The following is a 12390-nucleotide window of genomic DNA, read 5'->3' as shown; positions in this document are numbered from 1 at the left end:
GGAAAGCAAGTTCAAAAGAAAGAAAGGAAAATGAGAAAAGAAACAGAGTTTGGAAAAAAAAGGGGGGGGGGGTCACCCCCAGAATCTTCTGTTTTCTTAAAAAGACTGACCTATCCTGACCACAAAAGAATTGCCTATACAGTTCCCTCATATGAACCAGTCTGTCTGCAAAGCGATCCATGCCACTACTACTCTGTTCTGACTTTTTTTGTAATGAACTACATGCCAGTTCATTACAAGAAAACCAGTGTGGTATAGTGTTTTGAGCACTGGACAACGACTCTGGAAACTCACTCTGCCACAGAAACCCATTGGCTGATCTTTGGCAAGTCATACACTCTCAGCCTCAGAGGAAGGCAATTCCTCAATTGGGCAATTCCCCTCTGAAGAAATCTTGCCAAGAAAACCCTGAGATAAGTTTGCCTGATCAAAAACAACTTGGCACACACAACAACAGCGCACCAGTACTCATATCCACATATTCATCTTATCAATACGTGACACTATCTTCTCCTGTCTTTTCCTTTGTTGGCCATTCCAGATTACCTCTCAAGCTGTTGATTTCAATGCCAATATATAAGCTGCAACTTTGTACAGAGTTAGTGAATGCAGTGGACTGTCAATGAATAACAGTGACCGGCTAAAGCTCTGCAAAGCTTCTAAGGAAAAAAATCTTCCAAGGACTGGAACCTGGTACTTTAAGACATATAAGATAAATCATGAACCTCACCAGTAAAGCAGTGGCATCACTAGTCTGCACCAAGTGACAACCCAGAAGAGGGGTGACACCGGGTTGGATCCTTTTCCTGCTGTGGGGTGAGAAGAGGCATGCGTGACCATCCCAGCTTCACCACAGCAGCAGCTTCATCCTTAAGAGGCGGCTGCCACATGGCGAAGGAGAAAGGTGAGAATGCCCCTTGGGCCCTGCCATCGTGGTAGAGTCCCTTGCACCAAGTGCCACCAGGGGAAAAGATGCCACTCTACTCAAGGACAGCCCTTCAGCTGCTTTCCACCAGATTCTGGTTCCCAAAGCACACAATCCTGTTCAAAATTAAAACACGCTACAAAATAATAATAAATAAATAAAATTGGGGATTCTTGCTTAGCCTCCAGCTGCTGTGTATAGTTATTACAGTGAGCCCTCTCCTTATGGGGGGAATCTGTTCCAGATCCCTCCGCATAAGGGGAAATCAGCATATGCTGGAGCCCCATAGGAAGTTATGGGGCTCGTGCCCACAGTGCCCACAGTGCACAACGGCGCAACAGCGTGCACACACCACGGGCACGCACCTCATTAGTTCTTCTGGGGCATGCGAGGGGCTCTTCCGGTGCAGTTTTCAGCGCATGCTGAAAGCCACATATGGCGCACCCGCGTAAAACACGGGTGCACTGTACTATGAAACAACAAAAGTGTCTTCCCCTTTACAGGTGTAAGGGTAGTGGTGCTAGCTGTAGGCTTGATATAGCACCACTAGGAACAGCAAAGGAGAAGGTACTATTACTTACAAAATAATGTAGACACATTGTTAACCATGATAAAGGGGGAACCTTGTTTGTGCTATGTGCAGACAGAAGCCCATGTTATCAACTTTCCTATTCTTTACTACATCGGTTTCCCCAGTTTCCTCATTTAAGACACATATAGTAAAATTAATTAGAACATACTGGTCTACTCAAGTTTACAATAAGGTATATCCCCCTTTATTTCTTTTTAAAAGAGCTGGGCCTCATTCACACTACCTTATAAATAGGTTTTCGAACCGGTGTAAACCAGTTTAAAGGGCCCTTGTTCGCACTTGCACCAAATTGCTGGTGCAGTTTCTGGGGTGGTGGTGGTGGTGTAGTGCTAAACCCAGTTAAGCCAGTTCTTCCAAATCTGTGGCATTATCTTTTGAAATAAGTCAGTTCAGCACAAGTGTGAATGCACTATCGATTGGATTCAGTTCCTTGTAGTACAGTTACCCCAGTGGCACACCTCCATTTTAATTTCGTCCTATTTTGAATGTGAACACAAAGTGGAGTAAATTGAAATGGGCAGATTCGATCATGTTTTGAACAGTGTGAACATCTATTCGGCGCTAAATCGCTTCATCGATTTGATGTAGTGTGAATGAGGCCCCTAGATAAGCATATATGTTGATGCATTGCCATTTTTCTTATTCCTTTAAAATTTAACTTAAAAGGAAACTTCCAGGCATTGAAACAATCACTGATGGTGAGTGTGCTTAAATAGGCACCCCAATATTCATGCATGTATTGCAACATTGCTCATTGAACTTAAAGAAATTAACATTCTTGAAAAAAAATTTTTAAAGACTTTATACTGGAAGTGTGATGAAAGTGGGAAAACTGTTCTGACTAGAGATTATGGTAAAGTATACACTATGGGCAATGACAGTACTGCAACATTGCCTCCAAGAGTTTGAAAAGCTATCATCTATATAGTTGGGTGTGCTGGATGTTTCTGTAAAATTCTTCAAAGCAGAAGGCAGTGTTACAGTGAACTAAAAATTCACAGTGTATAATATTCTAATTTTTATCTATGGATTCATGCATACAATTAAAGCTTCTGCTGGAGTTTTTACAGACTATAGTACTTCTGCTGTAATGGTTGTAATGAATCCATTAAGGCTACTGGACTTTTGCAGCTAATATCTGCTCATATTATCATGAGGAGCTTTGTGGATGAAGCTGGTGCATGGCTCTTTCCGTCATCAAGTACAGAAAATACGAGGTATCTTACATGAGACTGAAAACGGACTAAGGGGTTTGACAGATGGGCAGCATAACACCGCCTACTTGCCCTGGATTGTTGCCGCAGCCACCACACAGCGTGGCAACAATCTGTTCCCTTCCATGAGCAAAAAGAAGCTGCTGAAAGCACCTTCCTGTAAGGGGTGCCATAATGGGAGCTCATGTGCCATGGTGACATCCCTTCCGGCCAGTGCTGTTTGGGCATTCTGATGCCTGTGCGTCATCATGGCATGCCCCGTGTGGACGGGCATGCGCCATTATGGCACACGGGTGGCAAAAGTACGGCTGGGCACGTATGGACACCCAGTCCTATCTAGCCCTACTTTTGGTCCCAGGCTGGTCTGTTTAGGGCCTTAGTTGCCTTTCCAAACCTTTATTTCATGGCAATATTCAGCAGAATTCAGAGGGACAAAAGTGAGAGATTCAGAGTTGCACTTAGGATATTGATTCTGGAATCATATGCATTATTTATCATATTCAGGGATAGGCATGTTGGCCATGAGCCAAAATATAACAAAATCTAACTGCAGCTTTACACAGGACATGGGGAACCTGGATTCCCAAGGGAACTTCCTTTTGTTGCTAAATTTATTAGTTGCCTTTTACAGCCCTTTGTTCCTGATCCCCACGTGGCCAAAAGAGGAATTGCCTCTACCTACATTGATATCTAGACCATTTTAACTTACAACAGAAATAACATCTGAGACAACATGTAGGCCTGTGACTCTACCATCGTCACTTTTCTTGTTCTGTATGATTTTTAACATCTTTGCCTGATGAAGAAGCCAATAATAATGAAGTTTTGAACGCTTGCATAGTATATTTTCTGCATAGTATATTGGCTGATAAAGTTATTATCCTTGCAGATTTTGTTGTATTATTTATCATGTGATTTCTCTAACTGGAAGCACTAGGATATATTTTGTAAGCAATATTTAGGCTTGTGTGGGGTTGGGCAGAACTGCTAAAACTGAGGAAAATTATAGAGAGACTGCTTAATAGACAGATGGATAATACAAAGAGGAGTACAATACAAGTTCATTTCTACTGATCCAGGTTATCTTTAGATGAGACAGTTCATTCTCTCAGAGCAAGGTCTAAAGGAGCCTGCTTTAGAATGGTGACTTCTGAGTAAATTTTGGACCACAGTAATAATACACAGGACAAAGGTAGGCAACTGTTAAAACACAGCAGGAAGGAAAAAGATGCAAAGAAATAGTGCTAATGACATCAGGTGATGCTGAAATAATCCCCAATCCTGTGCAGATGGCAGCACAAGGATCACACCAGTCAATGGATGTTATCACACGGGAAAATCTGGGGTTTAAACAGCAAAATCATGTGAAAAGCATGCAATCATGATTAACATTTTCACACACATTGTGATTAAACAGCCATTATCCCGGGAATAAACAGGCAATAAACAGCAACAATCAATCCTGTGAATTATTTGTTGCTGTTTATTGCCTGTTTATTCCTGAGATAATGGCAGTTATATGAAAATGTTTATTGCCTGTTTATTCCCGGGATAATGGCATTTGTGTGAAAATATTAATTGTGATTGTGTGATTTTCCCGTGCCGATTTTCCTGATGTGATAAAGTCCAAAGATCAGAACTAACCTGTGGGTTAGTTACCAACAGACAGCTGGCTAAGGTTACAACCCACTGTATAGAGTAATTGTGTAGCTGATGTTAAACTGGAGACATGGGTTTACACCAGTGGGATCACAACCTGAGAAAGCATTTGAAAATACAGTGGTACCCCGGGATACGAATGCGCCGCCTTACGAAATTTCCGGGTTACGAAAAAAATCCATAGAAAAAAACTGTTCCGGGTTACGAAGGTTATTTCGGGTTACGAAAAATTTTTTGGTGCTTTTCGGCGCTTTTTCGCACGAAATCGCGGCTTTCGCTATTAGCGCCTATGGCTTTTTCGGCTTACGAAGGATTTCGGGTTACGAACGCGGCGGCGGAACGAATTAAATTCGTAACCCGGGGTACCACTGTACATTAGATGCAGAGCTTCGGAAATCTTCTTGCTGGATTATATTTCTCTCAATGGCCATGCAAGGTGGTTTCTAGGAATTGTATTCCAAAAAGCAACTTTTCCAAACTCTGGCTCTAAAGGTGGCAATTAGAACAATAGTGGGGAACTTGGAACCCTCTATTGGAGTCCAAATGATGTCAGTCCCAGCCAGCATGGCCAATGTTCAGGGACTGGTGTCATGGAACAACAACATCTGGAGGGCCACTTTTTACTTTACAATGGGATTGAACAAATTCATGGAAGAACTATCAAGGGCTCTAGATGCACTGCCCAAATGGACCTCTGTGTCCATAGATAGTGTACCAATGAATCCCATTGCATTGTGGAAGGAAGCTAATGAGGGAGTACTGATACTTTCCTTGTCCTGTTTTTGGGTCTCTGGAAGTGCCTGATTTGATACCATTGCAAACGGAGAACCAGAATGAATGTACAGTTACAAATTCTCAGAGTGCTCTTGAAGACAGCGGACATGTTGGTTAGAGGACTCTGCACATTAAAGTCTGAAAAAGTAACTTTTCTAAGTTCTACTCTGATTTAGATGGGTTTTGCATATTTTTTATGGAAAAGGAAGAATAAAATGGTAGTGTTACTGCTGGTCGACTGGAAAGGTAAACTGTTGACATAAGCAGCAAAGGATGGCAACATTGTTAGAGGTGGATTTTTCTTCATTCTTCCTGAAAATGTGATTATATCAGTCAAATTTGGAGAACCAAGTAATGGTATGGGATGCTTGTTGTGTAAAGGAACATTCTAAGGAATAATTTTTTTGTATGTATCATTGCATTTAGCTCAGTATTTTCTAAGTAGTTCCTCTAAATAGCACTGGTGGTGGAAGGGGGGGGGGCACTCAGGATTTTTTAATGTAGTGTTTTCTGTTAGAAACTTCAGGGGGGAAACTGTCCAGTCCCAGATAAGTGGGAAAATAATATAAAGAGAATGGGTTCAATGACTTCTATTGCATTCTCAAACACTGCCTCTGTGATTCTTTTTAGGATTTCTCACACTCTAATTACAAAGAGCTGATCTTATTTTTGATATGCTTGGATGTCTCATCAGGTTTGTTGGAAACTATAAAGATGACACTGAACAGCATAAAAGTAAAAAAGCCATATTGAAACATAGGTATCTCTTTAGATGTGGTAAGAGGATATAAACTGATTATATACATAACTAACAAAATCCTTATAATTTCTAAGCAAATTTATGATTTGAAGGTATAATTCAATTTCTGAAGAACTCATCTGTCCTTTGTGATTTTGGTCCTGTCTTGGCATTAAACAGATGGCATAGGAGACTATTTTTCCTGCTTGGATCAGTAAACTCCTGGGTGGCTGGAAAAATTAGAATAATTATACAAGTGATATCAGGTTACTCAATGATTTGCACATAATGTGGACTAAACAATGGAACATAAAAGTATATAAAGAAGCAGCTTCCTGGCTCAAGAGTCCAAAACTTCTTTATGTGAAATACTAGAGTGTTACCAAGTAACCAACTTAAAAACAATAACAACAACAAATACTCCATTTAATTGGTATAAATAAAACCAATAAAAGATATAATCTGGAACAATCTTGTATCTCACAAGTTTCAAAAGCTTTCGATACCTCTTATCCCTGCAAGATTGGGATTCCTTTCTCCCCCAATTCTGAGCCAGAAATCAGTTGAGAGTATTTCAGTGAAATCCAAATCCTTAGAGAGTGATTTTTCTTGCTAGAGGCTTTTTGTTTGTCTCTTTAAGCCTCAAATACATTATCAGGGACTGGACCTGATGGTCCATAGGGCCCCTTCCTATTGTGATTCTATCTGTGATGCAGCCACCTTTTCTTATGTGTGAATTGGTAGTTGTAATTTTCTTTTTAAAAAAATGATTTTGGATAACCAATAGTTATGACCATATGCCGATCATAGCTCTCCGTGTATGTAACAGAGATAAGCATTTTAGAGTGCTTTAGGAGCATGTGTGAAAATGAATCTTTCTAAGACTTCAGTTAATAGAGATATTACACCATGCAGGGTCAGGGGTATGCAGAGAATGTTATTCAACCTATGCTACCTATCTCTGAAAAGGCATCAGTAGCTTTCTAGAATGATTTAATATGTCTGAAATAGACAACTTCCTACTCTGATGCAGAGATTATCTCTTTTTAGAAGGGGAGAGAGAAACTGAGTTTCAGAATCAGTCACAATACTCTTCATTTGCTCTCCCTGTCAGCACAAGAATTATCTCAAGCTAGTTGGGTCCTGAGTCTGGCCCTCTGAGAACCATTTCCCGGTGCTGTCATAACATCGCAAGCCACTCTGTCTCTCAAGTTCAAAGTACCATCGGAATACAGGGACAGGGGATGGAGAAACGAGAGTGGAAAAAGTCAGGGTTAAAGAAAGACCAAATCAAGAGAAGCCCACAGATGAAATAAAAGGTCAGGGCAAAAGGGCATGACTATTTGGGCAGGAGCAAGGAAGCCACTAGTTCTTACCAACAGCTGGATGTGGGAAGAGAAACAAAAATGGGGTATGATGCTTATAACCTAAATAAAGCCAATGGTTCTTTAAAGATCACTTAGGGTCGAAACAGAATGCCTCTGACAAAGCTGGATTGGGGCCGCAGCAACCACACGCCGCTGCCCCAATCTGCCTTTTTGCCAGTCAAAAAAGAAGTGGCAAACAGCTGCTCTTTTTTGTGTTGGCAAAAAGCCAGCTTATCAGCCCCACCACAGTCGGAAGCCGGCTTAAAGGTGCTCTAGTGGCATGCAGTGTCTAAACGCTGTGCCGCTGGAGTGCCCAGAGGCCAGCCCATGTGTGGGCAGCCGGGTGGTGTAAACTGGCTTCCAGATGTCTTGGGGGTGTGCGTGTACACTACACCCCCATGATGGCTAAAAGCCAGCTTTTTATGCTAGTCTGTTCTGGTTGTTAGTCTCTAGTGAGGCAGGATGCCAGAGTGTCTACCACTTTTCATATATATTTATCTAGCCATTTTGTAAAAAAACACAAAGGAAAGAGATTCCACAGTTCTCTCCAGTATTTATTTCAATGGTTAGCTGCTCATGTGGTGACAAATATTTCCCAGGATTTAGTTGACATCTGTTGAGCTGCAGAAAATACTGTGTGTGTGTGTGTGTGTGTGTGTGTTAAAAAAATTCTTGGCAATGGCAACCATTATTTGACATATATGACATCTTAAATTTAAATATTTGAAGATTGTTAACAATTCTCCGTTTAACCTTCTCATCTTCAGACTGCTGAGTGTTGCTAGCAAACCAAACCAAAAATATATATTTTTTGCACAGCATTAATAATTTCATCCTGTTTTATTTTACCTTTAAATTGTCCTCAATCAACTTTATGGTAGCACCACTTGGTAGATTTTTCTCCTACTTATACCCATTGCCTCTGAGCTTCTACACAGAGGTTTAAACAAGTTTTAATTAGTTTTAAGTCTGTGCCGCATTCATTGCTCCCGAACAAGAAATAGCAATAGCAATAGCAAGTACATCTCTATACCACTTATCAGTGCACTTAAGTACTGCCTAAGTGGTTTACAAAGTGTAAGCTAATTGCCCCCAACAAGCTGGGTACTCATTTTAGCGACCTCAGAAGGATGCAAGCCTGAGTTGAGCTTGAGCCCTCTTGGCTGGGATTGAACTCGCAACCTTATGGTTTGTGAATGAGTGGCTGCAGTACTGGCATTTAACCACTGTGCCACCAGGGCTCCTTAAGAAATCATCAGAACTGTGATTCTCCCAAATGACAGAGCTGCTAAAAAGGCATTCTCAGTACCCTTGCAAAACTATACGATTTCTTTGGGATAACCATGACAGTTAAACCAAAAAAGGAACTAATTTCAGGCTAGTTTAAAGTTCAGCTAAAGAGTAGGCTGCATCCCCGCTCCACAACAGACGAAGGGAATCCGAAAGACAGAACATGGCCTTTTCCCCACTTCTAGTCATTCCATTTTTTTCATCTAGTAAATGTGTTTTGCAGAGTTATGTATTGTTTCAAAGACCTGCAAAACTTGTCTTACGAAAGACAAAAGTGGACAAAAGGAATATATGTACCCTATAGGAGGAGGTATAATGTCAACCATGTTTATCTCTCTCAAAGTGAAGATATACATAGACTAGAGTTTGTAGATTAGTACCATGTACCTTAAGTGCACTTTACTAAGGAAAAAAACCCTGATGGACATGATAGGATTTACAGTAATTCTAAGTTAATTATGTATAGTGTTACACTGAAGGACCCCCACTGTATCCACTGAAACCCAGACATCCTCTACCTACAATCCTTAGGAATATTTTGCCACTTACACAATGAAGTGACTGGTGACAATTCACAAAAGCAGTAGTGCTCACTTCTGCCACACTGTAAAATGCCCTCTCAAAGAAGACCCACCTAGAGTCCTGATCAGATACATTTATATGCTGGGTTTGGACCTTTCTCTTCTGGCAAGCACTTAGTCTTAATTTATTTATTTATTTATTTAGTTTTTATTATTTAGGTTTTATTACTAGCTTTTGATATCCTGTTATTTTATCTTTTTGGTACTAATACAGCTGATTTATTTGTTTTCATTGCAATTTTGACTGTCTTCTATTCTTTTTTATGGTTGTTGGGTATTTCTCAGTGGGGTAAATCCATCATTAAAACAAATAAATAAATGTTTATGCAATGCTTTTTTATTTAAACTAAAATATAATACTTATTTAGAAACCAGTGTGGTGTAGTGGTTTGAGTGTTGGACTATGACTCTGGAAGTCAGAGTTCAAATTCCCACTTGACTATGGAAACCTACTCCGTGATCTTGAGCAAGTCACATACTCTCAGCCACAGAAAACCCTGTGGTAGGTTTACTTAAGGGTTGCCGTAAGTCATAAATGACTTTAAGTCACACAACAATGATACTTCTTAAGAGGGGGACAATCTAACTGAAGCCTGCCAGAAGCAAGATTATGAAGGTCCAGAAAAAAAGATATCTCCTTTTGGGAAGGGGTGGCCTCACTAGCAACAGCATTTTTCTGTGTTTTTGTTCCGCAGGCCTTCATACTTATAGGCAGAAAGAACTAGTTTCATGTCTAATTAAGCACTTGATTAAATGGTAACTATCAGGCTTGACCGATGAGCAGCTCTGTGCTGCCCGTTTTTGCCCTGCATCACTGCTGCAGCAACCAAAAGGCGCGGCAATGATGAAGAAGAAGCTGCCAAAAGCAGCTTCCTGGAAGGGGCGCAACTGGCACATTTGCGTGCCCCGATTACATCACTTCCAGCCAGTGCAGTTTGGGCAATGCGGCACACTCGCACCATCATGGCGGCCCCCATGTGGACTGGGCCACACCATCATGGTACCAGCAGTGCGCGGTAGGGCTTGGGAGAGTGCGGACACTTCGCACTCCCAAGCCCTAATGTTGGCCCCAGACAGTCTGTACCGGGGTTATAGCCATAATCCAAAAGGCAAATCTAGAAGGACAATAGGTTTGAAAAACTACTTTTGGACGACAACGTTCTGAATCCCCAGATTCTGGAAATTTTAGTCCAAAAAGTAATTTTTCCAGGATCTTGAGGAAACTAAGCAAGATAGATAAAGAACGTATATAACCTTTTTAAAACCTGTGTCCTAGCTTCACCCTCATAATATATTGCCTGTCTCTGGTCTTGTAGTGCAGACATGCTGACAGTCTGAACCACTCTTAAATCTGTGAAATTTAAACCTTTACAGTGAGGATACAATTAGTAAGATCTAATTAGGATGTAATTAGGGTTGCGGACTGACTAAGGCTTGGCTCCAAGATTTCTGTTTGGATCCTGGAGTTTCCATTTAGGCAAACCACAGATTTATCAAGCAATGGTCTCCCTGCCAACTCCCAGTTGTTTGCCTAGTTTTCCAGAAGTGTTTGTCTGGCCAAGCTTAGAAAAGCCCACTCATTTTTACAAGAGAATTCAGGTACTAAATAAGTGCACAAACAACCATTTTCCCTGCATGAGTGACAGCATCAAAACATGTTCTTTACACATACACACAGACAATCCTGTTTAAGATTCCTCCACAGAGGGGAACCAAGCAGCCCTGGCCTAACCAAAAAGAAAAGGAAAGTAGGGAAAGAAAGGGGAGAAAAAAGCAAAGAAAGCAGGCATCAGAAAACTGGAAGTGAGAGAAAAGAAGGGAGAGCCGGGAAAAGGAGCTGGCAGAAGGCAGGGGATAGGGAGGTTGTGTTTTGAAAAATATTGACACAATAATAACAATTCACTTTAAAAAATTCAAAACCAAAAATCAGACACATAATTAAATGGATTGTTTTGTGGCTTTTCCCTCACATGTCAGATTGGCCCCTAAGGAAGGAAGATCAGCATCTGGTTAGAATGGAGGCAGCTGCAAAGGAAGGAAGCAAAAGGGTCTGACAGCAATGGTCCCTCCCATCTCTGCCATCCCTCTGTTAGCCGCCCTACTCCCCCTGAGTGGGTCTCCAGCTTCCTATGCTTTCTCCCTCCCTTCACTGGACCCAGCCCTGACCCCAACAACAAAACAGCACTGGATCAAGTCAGCCCCTGTTTAAGAAAGGAGGAGGAGGACAGGACAGCCAGGAAGGTGCAGTAGAGAGATGAGGTGAGCTTATGCCTGTAGCAGGACCTGAGGTCTACAGTTTACCAGGCACAAACCACTGTAGATGAAGCTCCTCATAGTAACAGAACACTATCATTGAAAATGGATCTGTAAGGGCTGCAAAGATTACCTCTAATTTTCAAGCGTTGAAGTGGCATTTCCAGGACGGGTGGTGGTGCATAAGCATCTCTCCCAGCATTCTTTGTTGCTATCTGCTGTGAGCTGGACATACGTCTATATGAATTCAAGGGAAACTTACTTCAAAATGCCTGCTCAGTGTATTCATTTCCAGTAAGGGAATACAATTCTGTTCCTGGCTCTATTTCACCTGTAGAAACATACTAGATACCCAGGAGTCCTGATTCTGAGGTGAGTAGGGAGAATATGTGTCAAATATTTACCAATGTAAAATGGCATTTCTCAATGTGTGCTAAAAGCCAAGGGAATGTGAAAGGTTCCATCTCTTCCATAGAAGAAAAAAGCTATGAAAGTAAGTTGAGAAGACTATGTAACCTCAGCAGATTTAAATCAAAAGAAAACTAGCACACAGAGGCTTCTACTCCTACTAGTGTGTCAGAGAATCATCCTTAGTTCCCTTTACAGTGAACAGTGAACAAAATCTGATTTAAGTGAAAACATTATGGTTGAATTTGGACTTTTGGCAATGGCTTCATAAAACCTTATGAAGCTGTAGAGAAATGTAGTGGGCTTGTGTGCCATCTTCACTGTGAGTGCTTGATCTCCCATCTGTCTTATTATCCTGGTTTGTTAACCAACATTAAACCAGAATTTCCCGGTGTAATGAGGAACTCTGGTCAAATGCTGTACCAAAGCCAATGTGTGAGGATATGAATGAAAGGGTCTACAACTTCATAAGCCATAGCTCATGGTTTATGAAGCCACTGATGAATTTCAAAACATAGCCAATAAACATCTGTATGAGAAATGAACATGAATCAACTGGACAAGATGTTGGTATGCACAGTGTCAGAA

At 41.2% G+C, this 12390-nt stretch overlaps 1 protein-coding gene across 1 annotated transcript in view; it reads right to left on the bottom strand.

Moving 5' to 3' along the window:
• ADGRL1 (adhesion G protein-coupled receptor L1) overlaps positions 1-12390 on the bottom strand; it is a 207716-nt gene that overhangs the window by 38654 nt on the left and 156672 nt on the right.

Source organism: Sceloporus undulatus, chromosome 2 (genome assembly GCF_019175285.1).
Source record: "Sceloporus undulatus isolate JIND9_A2432 ecotype Alabama chromosome 2, SceUnd_v1.1, whole genome shotgun sequence".
NCBI classification, from domain to species: domain Eukaryota; kingdom Metazoa; phylum Chordata; class Lepidosauria; order Squamata; family Phrynosomatidae; genus Sceloporus; species Sceloporus undulatus.
This window is presented reverse-complemented; position numbering and strand designations above follow the sequence as displayed.